This window comes from Rhinoderma darwinii, chromosome 3 (assembly GCF_050947455.1).
Source record: "Rhinoderma darwinii isolate aRhiDar2 chromosome 3, aRhiDar2.hap1, whole genome shotgun sequence".
Classification (NCBI taxonomy): domain Eukaryota; kingdom Metazoa; phylum Chordata; class Amphibia; order Anura; family Rhinodermatidae; genus Rhinoderma; species Rhinoderma darwinii.
Window position 1 is genome coordinate 210,782,060 of NC_134689.1, and position 24,999 is coordinate 210,807,058.

Consider the following 24,999-nt stretch of genomic DNA (forward strand, 5'->3'; position numbering starts at 1 on the left):
GGACCTAGAAGTGTCACATGAAACATCTCCGGGCCTTCGCCAATTGTTGCTTTCAGTATTTTTCACTGTTTTCAAAATCACTGCTTGCTTTAATTTAATAGGAAGGTACATTATTTATTCCCAGTGGATAAAATTCTGTCCTATTCATGTGCAATACACACATGTTCATTATAGTACAGTTTTAAAAGTGTGATCATAACATGACCAGAACAGATTTTTATTCATTGAATGTAAACAATGTTGCATGACAGCCACCAGAGATCTTGAAAACAGTAAGGAATTGATACAAAGCATATATTTATTATAGAAAAAATTAACCTCTATTTGCTGAAACCGGAATGCCCTTTCAATCACTGTATAATAAAGTTTAGCAAATTTCTAATATACTTTGTTTCCTAACAAACATTCATGTTTGCATGCAGAAGATCAAAACGAATACACATCTAGACCTGCTCACCTGAGTACTGAGAGATGGATACCAACGTAAGGGCCTGTTCACATCGGTTAGGTGCCTTTGTTGCAGATCTGGCAAAGATTATGGGAAACAATAGCGCACCATGGTGCTCTATTGTTTTCAATTAAACTACAGACCCCCGACGGAAAGCCAATGAAACCCATTAAAGTCGATGGGTGCCGTTGGCCGCTAGTGGTGTCCGTGGTGCAATGCTATTGCTTCCAGTATTCCCTTGTTCTGTTCCTCTGATAGAGCAGAACAATGGAATGGCCCGAAGCAGATGTAACTAGTCTAGGCAAAACAGGAAAAATATCTCTTCTGGCCTGATAGTTTGTTACTTTGTGTTATGTAATGTACAATATTAGTTAAACCCCTTCCTGCATCTTGGCGTAAATGCACGTCCAGATGAGCAGTAACTTCGCGCACCTGGGCCTGCAGTTACGTCCGCGATTTAACAGTTAACCGCCGCGCAGCGCTACACCGCAACGGCAGTTAACTGTGCAGGGTGTTTGCCCTACTCCCCCCGTAGCCGATCAGCGGCCCGCCGCCGCTAAAATTGGCAATTAACCCCTTCGATGCGGCGGTCGATTGTTATCGCCGCATTGAAGAGGTTTAATGCAGATCGGCAGCCCCCCACATGCATTTGCAGGGGCTGACGATCCTTGTCACGCCTCCGGGTTGCCATGTATGGAAGCCTATGAGGACCAGCCGGAAGCTGCTCCTCATAGGCTTCCTGTCAGAGTGACTGTCACGTCACAATGACAGTTAGAACACATTACACTACGTAGGTAGTGTTATGTGTTCTAGCAGCGATCAAAGCTGCAAGTCTAAATGTCCCCTAGAGGGACAAGTAAAAAAAAGTTGATAAAAAGGTTTTAAAAAAATGTAAAAATATAAGTTATAAGTTACATAAACAAAAAATGATTTTTTTTCCTATAATAAGTCTTTTATTATAGGAAAAAAATTAACACGTTAAAAAAAGTACACAAATTTGGTATCACCGCGTCCGTAATGACCCCAACTATGAAACTATAATATTATTTTTCCCGCACGGTAAACACCGCAAAAAAAATGTAAAAAAACGATGCTTGAATCACTATTTTTTGATCATAAAGTCGCATGTACCCCAAAATTTTACCAATACAAACTACAACCCATCCCGCAAAAAACAAGCCCTTACACAGCTTTTTTGACTGAAAAATAAAAAAGTTATGGCTCTTAGAATATGGTGACACAAAAAAGAAATTATTTTATAAAAAAGTGATTTTATTGCGCAAACGCTACAAAACATAAAAAACTGATATACAAATGGTATCTCCGTAATCATATCGACCCGAAGAAGAAAGTAAAATTTATAGCCCAGGGTGAACACCATGAAAAAAAAATAAATAATTAAATACTTTGTCAGAAATGATGGTTTTTGGTCACCTTGCTTGCCAAAAAATGGAATAAAAAGTGATCAAAAAAATCGCATGTACCCCAAAATGGTACAATAAAAACTACCGATTGTCCCGCAAAAAATAAGCCCTCACGCAGCTCCGGTGGAGAAAAAATAAAGAAGTTTTGGCCCTCAGAATATGGCGATGCAAAATGTGCAGTGTTCCAAAAGCGGATAATATCTGGTACCATTTATCAGTGCGACACTGGCCACATATCTATGAAATATTATTTATTTACCCCATTATTATACCCTCTTATTATGCCCTGATTTATTCCGCACAGATTATGCCCCTACATTATAAACTGAAATACCAGCAAAACGCCAAACAGAACTACTACCAATCTGCGCTCCAAAAGCCAAATGCCACTCCCTCCCTTCTGAGCCCTACAGCGTGCCCAAACAGAAGTTTGCGTCCACCAATATGGCATCGCCATACCCGGAAGAACCCAGTTAATATTTTATGAGGTGTTTTTCTTCAGTGGCACAAACTGGGCACAACATATTGTGCACTAAAATGGCATATCAGTGGAAAATTTAAATTTTCACTCTGCACCATCCGCTGCACATTAACCCCTTCGCGCACCACGACATAGCATGTCGTGGTGTGGGGGATGATGTATGGAGCGAGCTCACGCGCAGAGCCTGCGCCATATGCTGCTGGTGTTAGCTGTGTATTAGAGCTGACGCCCACGACTAACGGACAAGAACAGCGGTCACGCTTTTACAGGAGCTTGTAAAAATGACAATATACTGCAATACATTAGTATCTACTGATTGCTGGTTCAAGTCCCCTAGGGGGACTAATAAAATGTATAAAAACAAACATAAATTATTTTTAGTGAAAAAAAACAATATTTAAATTGCAAAAAAAAACCTTTTCACTTTTTTTCTCTACAGTAATGTAAAAAAGTTACAAAAAAACACAAAATTGGTATAGCTGCGTCCATAAAAGTCAGAACTGTTATAATATACTATTATTTAACTCGCATGTTGAACGCCGTGAAAAATAAAGAATTTAAAATGGCAAAATCGCTGTTTTTTTGGTCACATTGGCTCTATCAAAAAATTTAATAAAAACTGTTCAAAAAGTTGTATGTACCAAAAAATGTTACCAATTAAAATTACACCTCGTCCCGCAAAAAATAAGCCCTTACACCCCTCTATTGATGGAAAAATAAAAAAGTTATGGTTCTTGGATAGCGGGGAGGGAAAAACGAAAAAGCAAAAAATTGGTTCAGTACGGAAAAGGTTAATTACTTTCTAATGAAAAAACATTTATGACCACATGTGGGGTATTGTCGTACTTGGGAGAAATTGCTTTACAAATGTTGGGGTGCTTTTTCATCCTTTATTCCTTGTAAAAATTAAAAAGTTTTTTTCAGAAAAAAAGTCCTGAAGGGGTTAATGTATCAGTTGGCAGTACAAGCTGTTTAGCTTACACAGGGTGGTCTACACTGGAGACAATTATAACAAACTCAGCTGTGAGGAATAGATTTGTACTTTTCTCTTTAGGAAACAGCCTCCTAGAACCAACCGATGGTTACAGATGACTAGCCTCCTAAATACCATCTCAAGAGTGGTTAAATGAATTACTGTGCATGTAATCACTGGTTCAGTTGTAGTCCTGAATGGGGCAGAGCTTCCCCTCAGGTGACCTGCTGCCCAGGGCTTTACCCCAGAATTTTGTTTAGGCGGCTTCACATACAGATGTGTTCCCAGGTAGAGCAGCAAATTCTGTGGATTTTTACCACAGAATTACACCAATTCTTTCCCAGATTACTTCAAATAGTTAGTAAGTAGGTAGAAATGTATATTTCCTGTCATTACTTTTTTTTAATATCCTGGGAAATCTGCATTTGCAGTCAGACAGCAGTCTTACATTTTTTGGGGGAAATTTCCTGTGTAACTATGAGGAACTTCTCTTCTGACTAATATATTTTATATCATAGTCAATATTCAGTTTTATCTGTGTTATCAGATATATACTGTGTAAGGCCTTATTCAGACAAAAGTGTAATACGTCCGTGTGACGGCCGTTGAAACAACCCGTGTGAAGTGTCCGTGAGAAGATAGGACATGTCCTATTTTTTCACGCATCCCTCTATAGAGTCTAGTCTATGGGGGATGCGTGATATCGCGTCTTGCAGTGCAGAGCACGGATCATGCACCTAGGACGTGAAAAATTGCAGTTTTTCACGTCGGAGATGCGCAACGCCCGTCTGAATCTAGCCTCACTATAGGAACTCTGTCATATACCAGGGTTACTGCAGTATACTCAGAGCCATATTCAGAGTTGATGCTGCGCTAGGCACTTTTAGTGCTGACACCCCCCATAACTCCCAAAGTTATGGAAACAGTGTAGCTCGCTGGCATTAAGTATAATAATTGTTTTGCTTTTTTAAGTGTTACTAATAGGTTTTTTTGGTGCTGGTTTATGTTTTTTTTACAGGTTCGGTTCTTGGAGTACTTCGGATTCGAGGACTACTCCGATTACGGCATTTTTTATTTTCAACAAAAGGTTAATGAGGGTTGTATAGGTTTTTTCATTTCAGTAAAATTTCTGTGTGTCTGTGTTTCCGTTTAACTTTATTATTACTGCCTTAGTAATGACCACTCTCTGATTGACAGCATCCATTACTAAGGCATGGCTTAGTGTTAGCCGGTGAAATCGCAAGCACTAACCCCCATTATTACCCCATACCCACCTCCACCAGGGGTACCGGGAAGAGCCGGGTACGATCCAGAACCCGACAATCTACAGTGATGGTCGGGCATTGGGGTGGCCACAGGCTGGTATTACCAGGCTGGGACAACCCAAAAAACATGGCCCGTCCCACACTGGTAATGCTAGCCTGCTGCTGCTATGTTGTATCTGGTTGGTTATGAAAAATGCGGGGGTCAAATCGGGGGTTTTTTAAAACGATGTTGGTTCCCCCCATTTTTCATTAAGTGGGTTTTTAAAAAATGTTTTCACTTACCGTAGTTTTTTTTATTGACTTTGTTAAACTTTTTTGTAACTTTTTTAAGAGTCCCACTACGGGACTTCACTATGCGATCGTCCGATCGCTTTTATAATACACTGTAATACTTTTGTATTGCAGTGTATTAATTGCCTATCCATGTAAAACTGTTAGGCCATACTAGTCCAGTGGCTTTATTAGGCCCCCCGGCTGCCATAGAAACCACCGAGACCCTGCGATCTTACTCATCGTGCCGGTGGGGTGAGAGAGGGTGCTCCCACCTTCTCTCCAAAACCACTCAGATGCGGCACTCGCTATTGAGCGCTTCATCTGAGAGGTTAAATGAGCAACATCGATACTGATATCGATCTTGCCCGTTAGAGCAGGGCTGGACCCTGTATCTAAGCCTACCTTGACAGACAGTATCACACGTGGGCCCTGTATCTAAGCCTACCACATGTGTTACTAATAGTTTTTTTGTGTTTGTGTTTTCTTACAGATTCGGTCGTTGGACTTCATCGGATTCGAGGACTACTTCGATAATGGCTTTTTTTATTATCAATAAAATGGTTAATGAGGGTTGTGAGGTGGTTTTTTATTTCAATAAAATATTTTTTCTATGTCTTTGTTTTTTTTTTTAAACTATATTACTACCGCCTTAGTAATGGCCACTGGCTGATTGACAGCGGCCATTACTAAGGTGGGGCTTAATGTTAGCCGGTGCAGAGGCTAATATTAACCCCCATTGTTACCCCGATACCCACCGCCACCAGGGGTGATGGGAAGAGCCAGGTAAGATCCAGTACCTGACCATCTGTAGTAATGGTTGGGTAATGGGGCGGCCGCATTCTGCTATTATCAGGCTGGGACAGGCCAGAAACAGCGGTTCTTCCCCCCTGGTAATGCTAGCCTGCTGCTGCTTTATTGTATCTGGCTGGTTATAAAAAATGGGTGGGACCCTACGATATTTAAAAAAAAAAAAATATGATTGGCAAGAACAATGTGGGGTCCCCCCCAATTTTCATAACCAGCTAGATGCAAAAGCAGCAGCCTAGCATTAAAAGGGTGGGGAGGGCCACTGTTTTTGGCCTTCCCCAGCCTGATAATACCAAATTGCGGCTGCCCCGTTGCCCGACCATCACTACAGATGGTCGGGTACTGGTTCGTACCCGGCTCTTCCCAGTACCCCTGGTGGCGGTGGGTACCAGGGTAATAATGGGGGTTAGTGTTAGCCTCTGCACCTGCTAACATTAAGACCCGCCTTAGTTATGGACGCTGTCAATCAGCCAGCGGCCATTACCAAGGCGGTAATAATAAAGTTTAAATAATACAAGGACATAGAAAAAATATTTTATTGAAATAAAAATTCACACACAACCCTCATTAACCATTTTATTGAGAATAAAAAAACTGCTGTCATTGAAGTAGTCCTCGAATAAGACGTAGTCCAACAACCGAACCTGTAAAATAACACAAACACACAAAAATAATTAGTAACACATAAAAAAGCAAAACAATTATTATTCTTACCTTTCCTGGGTCCAGCGCTGGTACTGCAATGTCAGCGAGCTGGTCCCTGTATCTAATCCTATCATGTGTGATACTGTCTGTTGAGCTACTGTATCTAATCCTATAATGTGTGATACTGTCTGTTGAGCTACTGTATCTAATCCTATGTGTGATACTGTCTGCTGAGTCACTGTATCTAATCCTATCCATAGTTAATAGGGTCGTAGTGCTATAGATATGCTGTCTTCTATACACACACACACATATACACACACACATATACACACACACATATACACACACACACACACACACACACACGCACATATATACACACACACACACTTTTTTTTTTGGGGGGGGGGGGTATATGTATTGGGGCTATTTCCCCTGACATTTTAAGTCCTTAGTGACACACCTGGCTGCTACTGGTGCATTATTGGGTCACTTAGGGGACCCAGCGATGCAACTGAAATCTGCGGGCCGTCGGCCATGAGAAGTTTGCAGGGTGGGGGGCCCAATAAGAACTTTTGCATCGGGGTCCATGAGCCTTTAGTTACGCCCCTGCACCCAATTCTATCCGCATCCTTAGAATGCGGATACAATTGCTTCCATTAGCGCTGGCGAGAAAGGGATCTATCCATTCCCTTCCTCCCATTCAGCGCTTTACTAATGACACAGTCGGCGCGATGATGTCATCACATCGACTGCGCCGTTATGATGGATGACGCCGTCTGGTCTCTGACCACTCCTGCGTCGCTGGAGGAAGATGCGGGGACAGGTGAGAATGTTTTGTTTTTATCTGGGCAGCGTTGGGGGCAATAGCTATAAGGGGCATTATTTAGAGAGGGCATTGTAACTGGCGCTATCTACAGGGGACATTATCTACAGTGGGCATTGTAAATGGTGCTGTCTACAGGGGACATTATCTACAGAGGGCATTGTAACTGACGCTATCTACAGGGGACATTATCTACAGGGAGCAATGTGACTGGCACTATCTACAGGGGGGCATTGTGACTGGCACCATCTACAAGGGACATTATCTACAGAGGGCATTGTAACTGGCACTATCTACAGTGGGCATTGTGACTGGTGCTATGTACAGGGGGCATTGTTAATGTGTGTTGTTTTACTTTACAGTGTTTGACAATTTAATTCCTGGGCACAGTGTATAATACTATTATATTCAGGGGCGCAGTGTATAATACTATTATATTCAGTGGCGCAGTGTATGATATTATTATATTCAGGAGTACAGTGTATAGTACTATTATATTCATTGTATGAAACGATTATATTTAGAAGCATAGAGTGTGGCATCATGAGAATTTTATCTTCATTTACAGGTGCGGAAATGTTGGAAAAGTGAGGAGCCGAATACATCTGAGCTGTGAGCTGCAGAAATGGGTCGTGCCCGAGAGAAGTCATCATAGAGGTCTGGAACGGATGGAGAAGAAAAGAGAAAAAGAACGAAAAATAATCTGAGACATCACCTGTGAGTCACTCGATGTAAATGTTTATTCTCCCTGTGACTGATCAGTACTGTAGTCACTGTATGATCTGCAGCGCGATGACAGATGGTAGCATTCTTTTTTGTTAAACAGCAACTCCCAGCATATCCTAAGCATTGTTCAGGCTATACTGGGAGCTGTCGTTTTATGTCATACAAATTTATACAGCAGGGGTTTAACTGAATTTGAAAATGATCTCTGTGCTGAACTGTATTTGTTCTGGTGCTGTATATATGTACTGAGCTTGGTTCTGGTGCTGTATATAAATCCCGCACAACAGTACCTGGATAGTCCAGACAGTGGCCGCAGCTCTAGCACAGATGGGGGTGGGAGCAACAGGTAACACCAGACGTGGCAGATGACAGCAGGTGCCGCAGGTTGCACCAGACATTGCCAATCACACTTGACATAGCAGATGACACAGGACGTGGCGGATGACACAGGACGTGGCAAACAACAGCAGGTGCAGTAAGCACGACTCCAACTAGTAGGCACAGGAACAAGAACACAGCACGGGATACAGGAACAGGTAACAGGGCACGGGTAACAACTGGAACGGGAAACACTAAGGGACCATTTGCAGGACAGACTTGGGATTTACTAACATGCTCAGGCAAGGATCAGAAGGGCTGGGGCCTTCTTATAATCCAGGAAATCATGTGAGTTGATGATGATGATTGAATTCATGTGCGCGCGCATGCTCGTGCCCGCTCTTAAAGGGCCAGCGCGCGCCTTTTAAGAGCGGGCACGAGCATGCGCGCGCACCCTACGGGACACAGCGAACCGGAGCGGAAGTGAGCACTGGCGTCTCCTGGGAAGGAGATGGGGACCAGCGCTCACAGATCCATGGCTGCGGGCATCAGGAGGTGAGTAGAACCGACGACCAGCGGCCATGGACGCTACATATATATGTACTGAGCTTGGTTCTAGTGTTGTATATATGTACTGAGCTTGGTTCTGGGGCTGTATATATGTACTGAGCTTGGTTCTGGGGCTGTATATATGTACTGAGCTTTGTTCTGGTGCTTAATATATGTACTGAACTTGGTTCTGGAGCTGTATATATGTACTAAGCTTGGTTCTGGGTCTGTATATTGTACTGAGCTTGATTCTGGGTCTGTATATATTTACCTTCGCTTAAGGTAAAAGTATATGTTAAATCTAAATTTAGGAAGAATAACAGAGGTACAGCACAACAGAGGATTATATGAAAATATGTTCCAGAACTATTATATTATGGGCAATACAAGTATTTACTAAAACACACATCAGGAGAGTGGACAGATCCCATTTAACACTATAGTGACCGCCCATTAGTGTTTTTTTTTATTGCAGCCATTAACTGGCTTTATTCCGATGCAATAGCCTTTTACAGCATTGCATTGCCAAAAATAAATAGAGCAGGATGCCGTTAAATCAAAGTGCTCTCAGCTACCTTACTGTATAAGATTACTGTCTGCTGGAGCCTTGTACCTAAGCCTACCATGTGGTAGGCTTATATACAGGGCCCATCAGACAGGATCACACATGGGCCATGTATCTATGCCTAACATGTGGTTATGTAGGATGCTTAGATACAGGGCCCCAGCAGAGAGTGATCTTATGCAGTATAAGATTACTGTCTGCTGGAGCCTTGTATCTAAGCCTACCATGTGGTAGGCTTATATACAGGGCCCATCAGACAGGATCACACATGGGCCATGTATCTAAGCCTACCATGTGATTAGCTTGGATACAGGGCCCAGCAGACAGCATCACACAATCTGTGATCCTGTCTCATGGGCCCTCTAAGCCTGCCACATCATAGGCTTAAAGGGGTTCTCCAGTCCCTAATCATTGATGGCCTATCCTCAGAAGAGGCCATCAATAGCTGATGGGTCAGGTTCCGACTCCCGGAACCCCCGCCAATCAGCTGTTTTGAAGGGGCTGCAGCACTCGTACGAGAGCTGCTTCCCCTTCATTTCCCTCACTTACTCACACTGTGGATCGCCGACATGGATTCACAATGTGAGCAAATGACCGGAATGAAGGGGAAGCAGCTGTCGTACGAGCGCTTAGGCCCCTTCAAAAGGGGAGTCGGACCCCGCCAATCAGCTTCAGCAGACAGGGATATTAATCTTACCCTCCTCTTCAGCCGCAGCGGATGTCTTGACTCTATCCAGGATCAGGATGCTGTGCGCGGCGCATAGCGCTGTGACATCGTGCGATGCGCAAAGCGCTGTGACATCTTGACCTCCGCTGTGCTCTGGAAGCAGGAAGGTAAGTACTGTAGTTACTATAGTAACAGGGGCCCGCGGCCCCCAGTTACTATAGTAACTTTTTATTGATGTAGTGCGGCCCCTGGTTTCGGGGGCCCAGTTGCAATTGACCGCTGCGACCCATATAGCTACGCCACTGGTTGGGTGAGAGGTCCTGCTTCACTCCGGTTCCCTGAACCGGCTGTAATTTTAACAGCCGGTACAGGAGAACCGGGGCGAACTGGGCCCCCTTCCAGCCTCGGGCCCCGGGCACTTGCCCAGATTGCCCTTATTATAATCCGCCCCTGGCAGTTCCGTTACATGTGGACAAGCCCTAACACTGTTCAATCAGAGCGAACATTTCCAGACTGTGTAGGTACACGCCCATTTGACAAGTGAAATGGTAGCACCCAACTTTTGATTTATTCATACGGCTACATTTACAAAAAAATAAAATTTTTAGTCTCGAAATGTGGCAACACAAAAATATATTTTTGTTAGTAAAAGTACAAAGACATTAAAAAAAACTAGAAATTTGTTCTCCATGTAATCGTACTGATCCATATAATAAAGATAACATGTGGTTCACCCACTCACTTCTCCTTTAGGCACTAAAACACTACCTATTATGGACTCCTCCTTGTCCCCTATCAGTGTGGTGGTGCAGTGCATTAGCCTCGCCATGCCGGCCACGCTCTCCTAATTGGCTCTTCCAGGGCTTGCCAGTTTCTCCCTCCTCCTTTGTCATCGCTCCCCTTGAAGTCTCCTCTTACGAATGACAGCACCGCACAATCCGTAGCAGCACAGGGCATTGCGGTCTGCCTCCTCCAGGGACCTACAAGACCAAACAGCAAGATAAACAGCACATGCGCAAAATATCCCTGTACAACTGTCCTGACAGTCTCTCAAAGTGGCAGGCAACTTTTTAGATTAAAGGATATGTACACAGTCCATAGATTGGGGGCACTTGATTCACCCTCCTTACAGACTGACTTTTTAAATGGAGTTCCAATTAAATTTTTTACAGTGTCAGTACAAATAATGTCAATGTTGTTATACTGAGAAAGTTTTGCCACTTATGTAGTGTTCTCTCATGCAAAGGCAATACATTATTCATAGACCTATAAATGAGAAAAACTTGTGACATAATTATCATTTTGAAAAGTCCACTGCTTTTAGATCAAGATAAAAAGACATGCATACATTAATACATAATTTAGCGTCCTTTAATGTTTTATGAATATACCACAAGATAACTTCATCACTCATGTCCACATGTATATATACATTTCAAACTGCAATACTCATGTGGTAAGCAATATATATCATAGATCCATACACTTGATCACCCAATACTGTATGTGACTTTTTCATGGTGTTCCAAAAGAAAGGAAAGACTAGACAACAAACTTTATTTTTTTTGGTATATGTAAAATAACTTAAGTGCTGTAAACTGCCCTTATTATTTGATCTTCATAATTGCATTAAAAAATATAGCATTATTGCTTAATTGGTTAGGGAAAGTGGGTGGGGCTTTAGAGTCACAACAAACATGACTCATTTATCAATGTTTTCTGACAGTTTCCCTACTTTGCGTTTTGTTGATGAATCTGGTCCACGCTGTACTGGGCTTAAGGCTGATGTAGTACTATTAATCGCTTAACAACATTCACCATACATGTAACAGTATGGCGCAAGCTCAGGAGCTGACCCCGCATCATATGCGGTGGGTACCGGCTATTATATACAGTTGGTATTATTAGGCTGGGAAAGGTCAAAACCGGTGGCCCTTCCCTCCCTGGTAATGCTAGGCTGCGGCTGCTTATTAGCATCTGGCTGATTATAAAAATGGGGGTGGGGGAACCCACGTCATTTTTAAAATAAAAAAAACCAATAAATAATTGACAAAAACGAGGAGCCCCCCTCATTTTCATAACCAGCCAGATACAATAAAGCAGCAGCAGGCTAGCATTACCAGGATGGGAAGGGCCACGGTTTTTGGCCCTTCCTAGCCAAAGAGTAGCAGCCTGCGGCCGCCCCAGGGCCCATCAATCACTAAAGATGATAGGGTAGTGAATCGTACTGGGCTCTCCCGATACCCCCCGTGATGTGGGTATCGGGGTAATAACGTGTGTCATACAGACAACTGCCATTAGTAAGGCGCTAATAAAGTATTAAAAAAGAAAATATTTTTTTATTGAAATAAGGACTCCCCCACACAACCTTCATTAACCATTTTATTTAAAAAAAAATGGAGATCATCACAGTAGTCCACCGAATCTATGACGTAATCCAAACAGTCCAGCGGAACCTGAAAAACAAAAAAAAAATTAAGTTAGTAATATGAAAATTAAAAAACATATACTCACCTACAGCGAATTCTATCTTCTCCCCTGCTCCGCAATATAAACTAGATATCAATGAACTGTAGTTTCTATTGTGGCGCATGGGACCTAGAGATGCGCCAAAAATATTAATGGTTATTAATATTTTTGGTGCATCATGGAGGTCCCAAGCCAGAAAAAGCTAATGAGTCCCAGCATTAGCTATTTGACCGGCGTTACTATTCAGTGACCTACTTTCAATGGGACCGCTGGGAAACCCGGTCACATTGTACTCTCCTTTTATAAGAAATTGTATGCCTATGCTTGTAGCAGGGGTTCACAGTATTAGGGCCTGTTCAATATCAATGGTGACGGAAACCTAGCTAATGGTGTCGACTGCGCTATTGATTCCATTAAAACGACGGAACCCTTTCACAACGGTGACAGACGTAAACCATTAGCTAGGTTTCCGTCACCATTGAGTTCAATGGTGAGGGAAACGGAACCCCTCAGCGGAACACAGACGGTGATGTGAACACAGCCTTACAGTATTCACTTGAATGGGAGAAGGCTGTAATACTGTGAACCACTGCTACAAACATAACAGTGATTCACAGTAGAATCGGGGAATAAAGTGGATGCAGTGGCGTACGAGGGTTGCTGTTTCTTTATCCAGTTCAGGACCGGGCTATTTTGAGCCTTCAGGACCAGACACCGTTTAGCCCTTTTTAGCACGTGTTAGTTAAATGGCTATAACTTTTTTATTTGTTGGGCTAACGACGTGATGTTTGCGATGTTTTTTCCGTACACAATGCAGGTTTCTTTTTTTTATTGTTTTTATACACATCCTTTTTGCTATTTTAGAATTTTTATTCATAAAGTTTGAAAATAATAGTAAAAAAATAAGCTTTTTTAAGTTTCAGCTATTTTTTTTTGGTAATAACATATTTTTACCCTAAAATAGACCTTTTATTTGTGATTGTCATTGTCTACCGTAAATTTTAATATATTACATGTCTATATTAGGGTAACTGGGTCACCGCTAGCGTTACAACAATGTTTGGCGGGGTGGGACATTATTTTTTGGCGTGGGTATTTTATGTGTATTTATTATTAAACATTTTTTGCACTTTACTTTACTATTTTTTTATGACTATGGTCTGTCCCTCAAAGGTCAAAAAAGACCTTTGGGGGACTTTATATGTATTTTTTCTTTCTTTTACACCATGCTTTTCCACTGTAACTGGAGCTGTTACAGGGGAAATCAGCCCTCTCATAGTGACGATTGTCACTAATAGGGCTGTGCTGGGTCTAGTAAGACCCAGCAGCAGTCTGTCAGTAACGGCACCCGGCGATCATGTGATCAGTCACATGAACACCCGGAGGAATAGAGACAGCGGCGCAGCCGCTGCCTCTATTCTTATACACAGCGCTCATTGAGCGCTGTGTAAAAGAGATCGGAGAAGACAGAAGCAACGAAAGCTGCTTCTATCCTCTCCTCAGGTTCCCCGGCAGTCACTGACAGCCGGAGACCCGACATTCAGCAAGTTAAAACCCAAGTTAAAACCCAAGCCGTAAAAAGTCTATGACTCTGGTTTTATGGACCCTGACCGCTGGCCGTAAAAACACAGCCAGTGGTCGGGAACCAGTTAAAGCAGCTGATCGGCGGGGGTCCCGGGAGTTGGTCCCCCACCGATCAGATATTGATGGCCTATCCTGATGATAGGCCATCAATTTCTTATGAATGTCAATGTGACCGGATTACCAGCAGTCCCATTGAAAGTAGGTCACTGAAATCTCATCCATTCTGCTGCTACTGTATTACGCTGCAGATTTTCCGCAATGAAATCCGTTGCGTAAAATCCGCAGTGTGTACTCTACGTGTGAACTTTCCCTAATAATGATACTTAAGCTAAGTTCACATAGGGTGAATACGCTGCGTAAATGTACACAGCGTAACCGCTCCAGTGGCCCCAGGGAACTACGGACGAAAAACCGCACCAAATTGTGGTGCAGCTGTTTACCCGGAGTGTCCACTGCGGAAAACTGTAGAATTGACTTTCATTCCAGGAGACCGCTGCAGCCTGTGATTGGCTGCAACGGCGGTCACATGGCATGAAACGAGATCTCAGGAGGCTGGCCTGCAGAACGTCAGAAGTAAGTATAAAAGTGTTTGGTTTTTTCTAAGTTGCGATTTTTGCGGCGTAATGGCTGTGATTCCGCTGCAAAGGTCGCAACAATTGACTGTTTGTTGTGGGTACTAGATACCCATTTAATTCAATGGGGAAAACCCACAACAAAATAGCAGCAATTCTGCAAAAACAATTGACATGCTGCGGCTTAAAAAAACTGCACCACAGGTCAATTTGTGTGCAGAATCTCTGCATATCACGTACGCAGCGTGTGGATTCAGCACTTTCAGACACTTTACTTACTGGACCTGTGTCAGAAGAGCTGCCGGCTCCCACTCCAGTCATTGTCCCGGCTCCCAGCGATGATCCAGGCATCCAGCTCCAACACACAGGTCCAGGCTGCAGAAAATGGCGGTGGGCTCAGAGAACGCCCACCTCCGCATTACTAATTTGGACTTAACTCCTCCTCCTCTCCTCACGCAGCTACGCGCTATTATGTTGATGAGGAGAAGGTCAGTAGAAGAGGGGGTGGGGCGAAGGGGCGGACGAGCGGACGGTATGCTCCGCAGATAGCAGAAGCTTACTAGCGGGGAGGGGGCAGACATTGACCAAGCCCCCTTGACTGGGGGCGGGCGAGAAGCAGGGGCCACTTGTATACTTCAGAGAGGCTGTAGTAAGCGGCGGCAGCAGAGGCTGGTGGGCCCCTTCCAGAGTTTAATTTGGCCTTGGCCCCTGACAGCAGTATCCATAGTACTGCCCTGATAGCGGCCCTGGCCTTCTGTGTCTGATTATTAAGCCCTGTCAGAGGCAGGGCTTAATAGGAGAGCACAGTAAAGGACATTACACTGCAATACAGCAGTATTGCAGGGAATTTCATGAGCGATCCAGCGATCACTCGGTACCCTAGGGGCACTAAAAACAATAGTAAAATGAAATGTTTAATACAATTTTTAAAAATATATGAAAAATAAATAAATAAAAGTAAATAAAAAGCATTTTTCCGTTTTTCACATTAAAAGAAAATCTAAAAACATAGTTAGGTTCAGAATTATTTGGACATTGACACAAGTCTTGATGTTTTAGCTGTTTACCAAAACATATTGAATATACAGTTATATGATCAATATGGGCTTAAAGTGCAGACTCTCAGCTTTTATTTGAGGGTATTCACATCCTAATTTGAGGAAGGGTTTAGGAATTACAGCTCTCTAATATGTAGCTGCTTCTTTTTCAAGGGACCAAAGGTAATTGGACAATTATCTCAAAAGCTATTTAATGGGCTGCATGGGTTATTCCCTCGTTAATCCATCATCAATTAAGCAGGTAAAAGGTCTGGAGTTGATCCCAGGTATGGCATTTGCATTTGGAAGCTGTTGCGGTCAAAGGAGCTCTCAATGAAAGTGAAACATACCGTCGTTAGGCTTAAAAAAATGAAGAAATCCATCAGAGAAATAGCACAAATGTTAGCAGTGGCCAAATCAACAGTTTGGTACATTCGTTAAAAAAAAAGAGCTTACTGGTGATCTCGTGAACTCCAAAAGGCCTGGACATTGATGGAAGACAACAGTAGTGGATGATCGCAGAATCCTTTACATGGTGAAGAAACACGACATCTTCCCAAGTGAAGAACACCCTCCTCGAAGTAGGTGTATCAGTATCTAAGCCTACCATAAAGAGAATATAGAAAGAACAAGATGTGCCTAGAGCACATTGAAACCAATTTCCCAATTGCTAAACAGTGTGGTTAAAATATAACTTTTATTATTTTGCTATTAAAGATGTCCATGGGGACATAACACTCAGCACAAACGGTTAAAATTAGTAGCCAATATTGCTTTAGCACACGCTCTGTATTCACTCGGTCTGCATGTGTTGCCAGACGGAGTGTAAAATACTCAGTTGCCAAGTCTCGTGTCAGCAGCTGCAGACTGCCGAGCTATAGTGGATACGATGTGGTATGCGTGCTCAGAATTGCCAAGCAGGTTAGGCTTTTTAAAATAATAGATTTAGCCCCCCCGACATGTTTCACTGTCAACACAGCGTCCTCAGGGGATCAAAACGGAGCCCCGTTTTGATCCCCTGAGGACGCTGTGTTGACAGTGAAACATGTCGGGGGGGCTAAATCTATTATTTTAAAAAGCCTAACCTGCTTGGCAATTCTGAGCACGCATACCACATCGTATCCACTATAGCTCGGCAGTCTGCAGCTGCTGACACGAGACTTGGCAACTGAGTATTTTACACTCCGTCTGGCAACACATGCAGACCGAGTGAATACAGAGCGTGTGCTGAAGCAATATTGGCTACTAATTTTAACCGTTTGTGCTGAGTGTTATGTCCCCATGGACATCTTTAATAGCAAAATAATAAAAGTTATATTTTAACCACACTGTTTAGCAATTGGGAAATTGGTTTCAATGTGCTCTAGGCACATCTTGTTCTTTCTATATTCAACATATACCTGCCAATTGCTAGGGTCTCCTAGTATCTGTGTACCATAAAGAGAAGACTTCATGATAGAAAATACAGAGGGTTCACCACATGGTGCAAACCACTAATCAGTCTCAAAAATAAAAAGGCCAGATTAGACTTTGCCAAACAACATGTAAAGAAGCCAGCCCAATTCTGGAACAACATTCTTTGGACAGATGAAACTAAGATCAACCTGTACCAGAATGATGGGAGGAAGAAAGTATGGAGAAGGCTTGTACCGGCACATGATCCAAAGCACCCCACATCCTCTGTAAAACATGGTGGAGGCAGTGTGATGGCATGGGCATGTATGGATGCCAAAGGCACTGGGTCACTAGTGTTTATTGATGATGTGACTGAAGACAGAAGCAGCCGGATGAATTCTGAAGTGTTCAGGGATATACTTTCTGCTCAGATTCAACCAAATCCTGGGTTCATATCCAATGAAAGGCAAAATCTGCATAGAGTTTGTATGTTCTTCCTGTGTTTGCACGGATTTCCTCCCATACCTCAAAAACATACAGATGAAGAATTTAGATTGTGAGTGAGGGCAACCTCTGTACAGCGCTGCAGAATATGTTGAGTATATTACTCAACATATTCTGCAGCGCTGTACAGAGGTTGCCCTCACTCACAATCTAAATTCTTCATTAGTAACAGAAGAGTAACAGAAATAAAAAATTAATGATGTGGCGTGTCAATACATTGAGCTATATGTGTAAATAGTAATCTTGTCATGCAACAGGCCGTGAGTTGTCGAACATCTGTAAACATAGAGGAATACTTTTTCGATTTTTCGCTAAAAAAAATTTATGCATCTGTGATCTATTTAGGCTGGGGAGACTTTTGCATATTATTGTGAATGTATATAAGGAGTAGATGCACAGTAGATGCAGCCAATGTGTTCATATTAGTATACTGAGCAATAGACCGATATTACTTATATACTATATTATTAATTTTGGTTTTCTTTAAAACAACATCAACAAAAAAGGTTTGCAATCCTGATCAGGAACTGCCACCAGAGGTGACTTCATTGGATCCCCATATAAGAAAATGCAAGTATTGTGTTTTTTTAGCATGTCAATGAATTAATAAATAACTCAATTTATATTTTCTAAAATTCTATTAGTTTCACACTTAAAGAGGCTCTGTCACGAGATTTTGCAACCCCTATCTCCTGTTGCAGCAGATCGGCGCTACAATGTAGATAAGATTAACGTTTTTGTTTTTTTTTAAAACGAGCATTTTTGGCCAAGTTATGACCATTTTTATATTTATGCAAATGAGGCTTTCTAAAGTACAACTGGGCGTGTTTAAAGTTATGTACAAGTGGGCGTGTATTGTGTGTGTACATCTGGGCGTTTTTACTTCTTTTACTAGCTGGGCGTTGTGACTAGAAGTGTATGATGCTGACGAATCGGCATCATCCACTTCTCTTCACAACGTCCAGCTTCTGGCAGTGCACAGACACACAGCGTTTTCTCGAGAGATCACGCTGTGACGTCACTTTATGCCCCAGGTCCTGCATCGTGTCGGACGAGCGAGGACATATCGGCACCAGAGGCTACATTTGATTCTGCAGCAGCATCGGCGTTTGCAGGTAAGTAGCTACATCGACTTAAATGCAAACGCCGATGCTGCTGCCGAATCAACTGTAGCCTCTGGTGCCGATGTGTCCTCGCTCGTCCGACACGATGCAGGACCTGGGGCAGGAAGTGAGTGACGTCACAGCGTGATCTCTCGAGAACACGCTGTGTGTCTGTGCACTGCCAGAAGCTGGGCGTTGTGAAGAGAAGTGGATGATGCTAATTCGTCAGCATCATACACTTCTATTCACAACGCCCAGCTAGTAAAAGAAGTAAAAACGCCCAGATCTACATACACAATACACGCACAGTTGTACATAACTTTAAACACGCCCAGTTGTACTTTAGAAAGCCTCATTTGCATAAATATAAAAATGGTCATAACTTGGCCAAAAATGCTCGTTTTTAAAAACAAACAAAACGTTACTGTTATCTACATTGCAGCGCCGATCTGCTGCAATAGAGGATAGGGGTTGCAAAATCTGGTGACAGAGCCTCTTTAAAGACTATGTACGCCTTTGAATGTTTTTTTTTTTGTTGAATAATTTTTTTAAGTACTTTTTACAATTCAGCTTCTGTTTCCTGTATACATAGAAGTTGTATCGTTCTCTCTCAGTCAATTTTGTCAGTTCAGCTGAACTGACAGCTCGCCTGAGAGCCGGTTCTGTGTGTATCTGTCATACAGATTCTACCTAATATTGATCACATCTAAATTGATCAACTTAGAAGTGATCGATATTAGCTAGATCCTGTGTGTCCGCACTTAGTCGTCAGTTCAACTGAACTGACGGAATCAACTGAGAGATAACTATATACCTTCTATGTATACAGCACACATAGACGCTGTATAGTAAAAAAAAATGTTTAATAAAGAAGTCAATTAAAAAATGCTTTACATCACAAAAAACATTGAGTTATTAAAGAAAGAAGACAAAATAAAAGAAGACAATCAAAAGTTTCCATAGCCTTTAAGTTAAAAGACATACAATAGAATACTTGTTTGGATGCTGCTTTAGATTTAGTAATATTTCTGCCAGCAAGCAGTTGTGTTAATAATCAGTGCCTCTATGATCATTTCTATTTTACAAGTTGGAAATTATTAAATTTGAATCTATAAACGGGTGTTTTTAGAATTTTTAAGTGGTAATATGGCCAATGCCATTTTGCTTAGGTAATGCAAAAGCTAAGAATGAAAAACATTTTTTATGCGAACATATTGTTTTAATTATAGTTAAAAAGGATTGTTACTGGAACAGAGTGAAATATTACTATTTTAAGCTTCACATATTTATTACTATATTTAATTCCTTTCCTCATACATTTTTATGATCTATAAATACACATTTCACAGGGAATAAACATGTTTATGATTTACAGCTCTTGTCGTACTAACTAACATGATAACTCCTAACTGCTTGATTATCCAGTATTTGTTTAACAAGTGGTAAATAACTTTTTTACTGATCATTGAATATATGAGCAGTCATTCATTTTATAGCCTGTCATAAGTTCTTAATGACTACTGGTCCCCCTGCACATGCCGATACAGAAACATTGCTGCTCTAGGTGAATACGGTGCTGTACAGAAACTTCTTAACGTGGCACACATAATGCCTGTCGCACCTTAATACAGAATGATAAGAATTCCTTTTGCCACTGTACAGACTCACGAGGCCTAACATTCGATGATGTTTTGTTTAAAAATCAAATTTGAAGAGACATAAGGCCAGGGGTTTCCAACCTGGGTTGCGAGATGGAATTTCAGGAGGTGCGACAAAGAGTGGCTTATGTCCTTGAGTGATGAGTCACGAGTCCTCACTCAGCCAGCTGCCAGTGTGCCTTGAGAAGTGGTAGTAGGTGGTTGGTGTTGGGTAGAAAGTAGTCCCGTTGTTTATTTAATCAAAAGGAGAAGATAACATAATTAACATATAGTGAGCATTCAGTTTTGCTTATCCACACAGAGGTTCATTGGTTGTCACGAGGACTAGGTATATCCGCTTCTTTAAACTGCGGGAAGAAATCAACATTTTTCTAGAGGAGTGTGAATGTGGTCTGGTTGGGTCATTGGAGTCACAGGCATTTGCCCAAATGCTGGCTTACTTAGGTCATTTGTACAAGTGAAAATGTCAGTTAAGTGTTTGTCTTCAAAAAAGGGATAAACATTTTGAGACTTGTGAAAACTTGAATGCCTACAAATAAAAGTTACGTCTTTGGCGTTGAAGGATGGAAAGAGGCATTCTCTTAAATTTTAATTCACTGGAAGAGATGGTTGATGATGCTGGATCCATAACTTAGGCCCTGTTCACACAGAGTTTTTTGCAGGCAGAATTTTCCGGACGGAATTTTGAGGCAGATTTTGATCTGCCTGCAAGCCGTTTGCCGTGTTTTTCGCCTGTGGCCATTGAGCGTTGCGGGCAAAAAATGCAGCAAAAAATGCTTTCTCTGCCTTCCATTGATGTTAGTGGAAGGTCAGAGACGTAAACGCCCGAAGATAGGGCATGTCGCTTCTTTTTCGCCTCCCATTGAAATCATGTGAGGCCTTTTTTGGCACGTTTTCCAATGTGGTTTCCACGTCAACAAACATGTCAGGAAACTCTGTGTGAACTCCCCCTTACTGTATGTGAAGAAATTGTGGCTCATTTGGAAATGCTGTCATAATTGTTTGATGGCCATTATGGTGCTGGAGACCTGAAGATTTCAGAAGAATGGATAATGAATCCCTATTCCTACAATTTGGAGAAAATGGCAGATGATGAAGAGGTAGATCTTATTGATTTGCAGAAAAATTTAGCTCTTAAAATGCAGTTTAAAAGAAAGGCTTTGGCGAAGCTTTGGTGTGCAGCACTGTATATGTTCCCAAGACTCGGTGGAAAACACTTTGTGTCCTAATTCAATTTGCAACAACATACTTGTGTAAATCTAAATTCAGTTCACTTGTCAATCAAGACAAAATCTAGGAATCGTCTGAATCCACAGGCAGACCTGCGGTGGTCAGTCAGCAATAAAGTTCCACATTTTGGTAAAATGGGAAGCAGGAGCAACAAAGTCATTCAATTTTATGTTCACAATTGGGATTTTACTGTTTACATTTCTTTGCGAATAAATTAGAATCGCTCAATTTATATTTGCATTTTTTGCACTGAAGTTCAATTTGTTTATCCGCAGTATTGTATGTGGCTCAAAATTATTGTAAGGGGTGCGAATGTTAATCAAACATTTCCTAGAGGTCTGTGTGTCGTAGAAAAGGTTGGGAACCACTTCATTAGGCAGTCCCTCATAGCCTAAACTTTTTTTTAATGGTATTCTTACAATGAATCAATAAGAATATTTTAATAGCTGCTCATATTTATTAAAACTGTTGTACCAAATGCGATGGATAAATATTCTTAATATTAGAAAAAGCCAAGGAGTGTGAAAAAGTTATTACTAAAATTGTAAGTTATAAAAATATAGAGCATCTTCATCTTACAGTATGAGAGTACAAGCTAAAGTGGCATCTTAAACCATTATAGGAATGACAAATCATGCTTGCCCTAGAGTTCTTAGCACAACAGTTCCCATGGGAATGAGCATAATGTGTTTCACATCTTAGGTACATAAGCACAAAGTTTTCTTTCTTGCATTTCTCAGGCCCCAGAACTCCATTAGGTAAGATCTCTTTTGTGTAAAGGAGTCAATGGTAATGTCATTTCACTGGCTTATAAAAAAAACAACAACACTAATATGCTTTGAAAAGGCCTAAGAACATATTCATAACCCAAATGCAAATTACAGAGGCAAATACTACATCAGATAAGAACATATTCAGTAAAACACAGAGTACGCCGATCAGCTATAACATTAAAAGCACTGACAGTTGAAATGAATAACCATGATTTTCTCGTGACTTTTGCGCCTGTCAAGGGGTGGAATATATTAGGCAACAAGTCAGTTTTTAAAGTTGATGTGTTGGAAAAAGGAAAAGTGGACAAGCGTAAGTATATGATTAGAGCCTGTAATATCTCTTGGAATCAATACATAAGCACGACATAATTCAAACATGAGTAAACCAAACAATTGTCTCAACTTTCAAAAGTACCATATAGACCAATTGTGGGGAATATAATGCCCGCGAGATCATTTGGTTTGGCCCGACCTCACTCAGGCCGCGCTGCCGCCGCGTCATTCACTACTTGGCTCCGTCCGTCCTACTCACTCACATTTATGAGCAGGAGGAGGGAACCAAGTATGGCGACGTTCTGAGTGATGTCGGTACGTGCTGGCCCAGGAGTGGACCAGTCTGGTCACCTGACCTCATGTCCTCACCCAGACCTTCCTATCCTCATTCATTGGTAGTGAATGGCAGTACTTGGTTCCATCTGCCCTCCTGCTCCTGCCCTAAAATTTAGAAGCTTAGCTGAGTCCTAAATGTAGAAATTTAGCTGTAGTGTAGGCATGAGACCTGTCCTAAAAGCAAGTGAGGTCAGGTGATGTAAAGGGGTTCTCCCATCGAGTACATTTATGATATATCCTTAGGATGTAGTGCTCATGGCCACGGGCCGTCGGGTTTACTCACCTGCCGACGCCTGCAGCCATGGATCAGTGAGCACTGGCTCGCATCTCCTTCCTAGGAGATGCCACCGCTCACTTCCGCTCCAAGTCTGCTGTGTCCCGTAGGGTGCGCGCGCGCACTCGTGCCCAGTCATGTGAACAATCATCATCAACTACATTTGATTTCCTGGACTATAAGAAGGGCCCTGCCTGAGCATTGTTAGTGTATCCCAAGTCTGTCTTGAAAATGTTATTGTTTTCCTGTTCCAGTTGTTACCCGTGCCCTGTTACCTGTTCCTGTATCCCGTGCCCCGTGCTTTGTTCCTGTGCCTACTCGTGTTGGAGTCGTGTCTACTGCACCTGCTGTCATTTGCCACATCCTGTGTCACCTGCCACATCCAGTGCCATCTTCCATGTCCAGTGTGATCCACCACGTCTGGCGCAATGTGCTGCGCCTGCTGTCAACTGCCACATGCAGTAACATCCTCCTCGTCCAGTGTGATCCGCCACGTCTGGCGCAACGTGCTACACCTGCTGTCATCTGCCACGTCCAGTGTCATCTTCCACGTCCAGTGTGATCCGCTACATCTGGCGCAACCTGCTGCACCTGTTGTCATCTGCCACGTCCAGTAACATCCTCCTCATCCAATGTGATCCGCCACGTCTGGCGCAACGTGCTACACCTGCTGTCATCTGCCACGTCCAGTGCCATCTTCCACGTCCAGTGTGATCCGCTACGTCTGGCGCAACCTGCTGCACCTGCTGTCATCTGCCACGTCTGGCATAACCTGCTGCACCCACCTCCATCCTTGCCAAAGCCTCGGCCACTGTCTGGACTATTCAGGTACCCTAGTGCGGGACTCTATATTGCTGGGGTTCTCTGTGGTTTGGCCAGCTGCCTCCCCGCTACGGCGGTGTGGCCTAGTGGGTGGGTCCACATACCCACAGACCGTGACATAGGATATGTCATAAATGTCATATAGGCGCAGACACAAGATCTATCTCTAGAACGGGGCCACCTAAACCCCGTTCTGCCTCTGTGTGTTGTAGCTGAAGCTTGTTATTTCCGACCATGAAGAAGAAAACAGGATAGCTCGCTGATCTACACTGTTTCTATAAGTCCCATAGAACTGAATGGTAGTTACGGAAACACCATAACTCGCATGCTATGCTGCTTCCATAACTGCCATTCACTACTATGGGAGTTATGGGAACAGTGTAGTATCGGAATCCAGCCGGAACACAGAGAAGTAGAACGGGCTTTAGGGGGCCCCTTTCTAGAGATAGGTGCGGGTCTTAGGAGGTGGGACCCACATCTACATGACATTTATGACATATCTAGTGGATATGTAAATAATGTCCCTGATGGGAAATCCCCTTTAAGTAAGTAAGTAAGTCGGAATAACTTACTGCTGCGAGCACTTCTTTTCAAAACTTACCATTGCAAAGAGTCGACAGCGCTTCAGACTGACCGACGCAGTAGTAACATCATCAATACTGGCTAATATCAACAAAGAGAAGCAGTTCCAGCCATCACATTAGGGGTGAGTTAAGTAGATGTTCGACCAAATATAGCAGGCTGATTTTTAAGTTGATTATTTGCATGGCACGCCAATGATGTTGTAAATATCCAAATGGCCCTTGGCAGAAAAAAGGTTCCCCACCCCTGATATAGACTGATTAGTCAAATAATTATATGTTCTTTATTAGTCCATAGACATATCCCCCCCCCGCAAAAAAAATATTTATAAAAAGTTAAAACATAATTAAAACACAGGCTCTAGTGAGACCATCAGATTTTCCAGTCACAAAGGTATACAATAATATTACATATCAA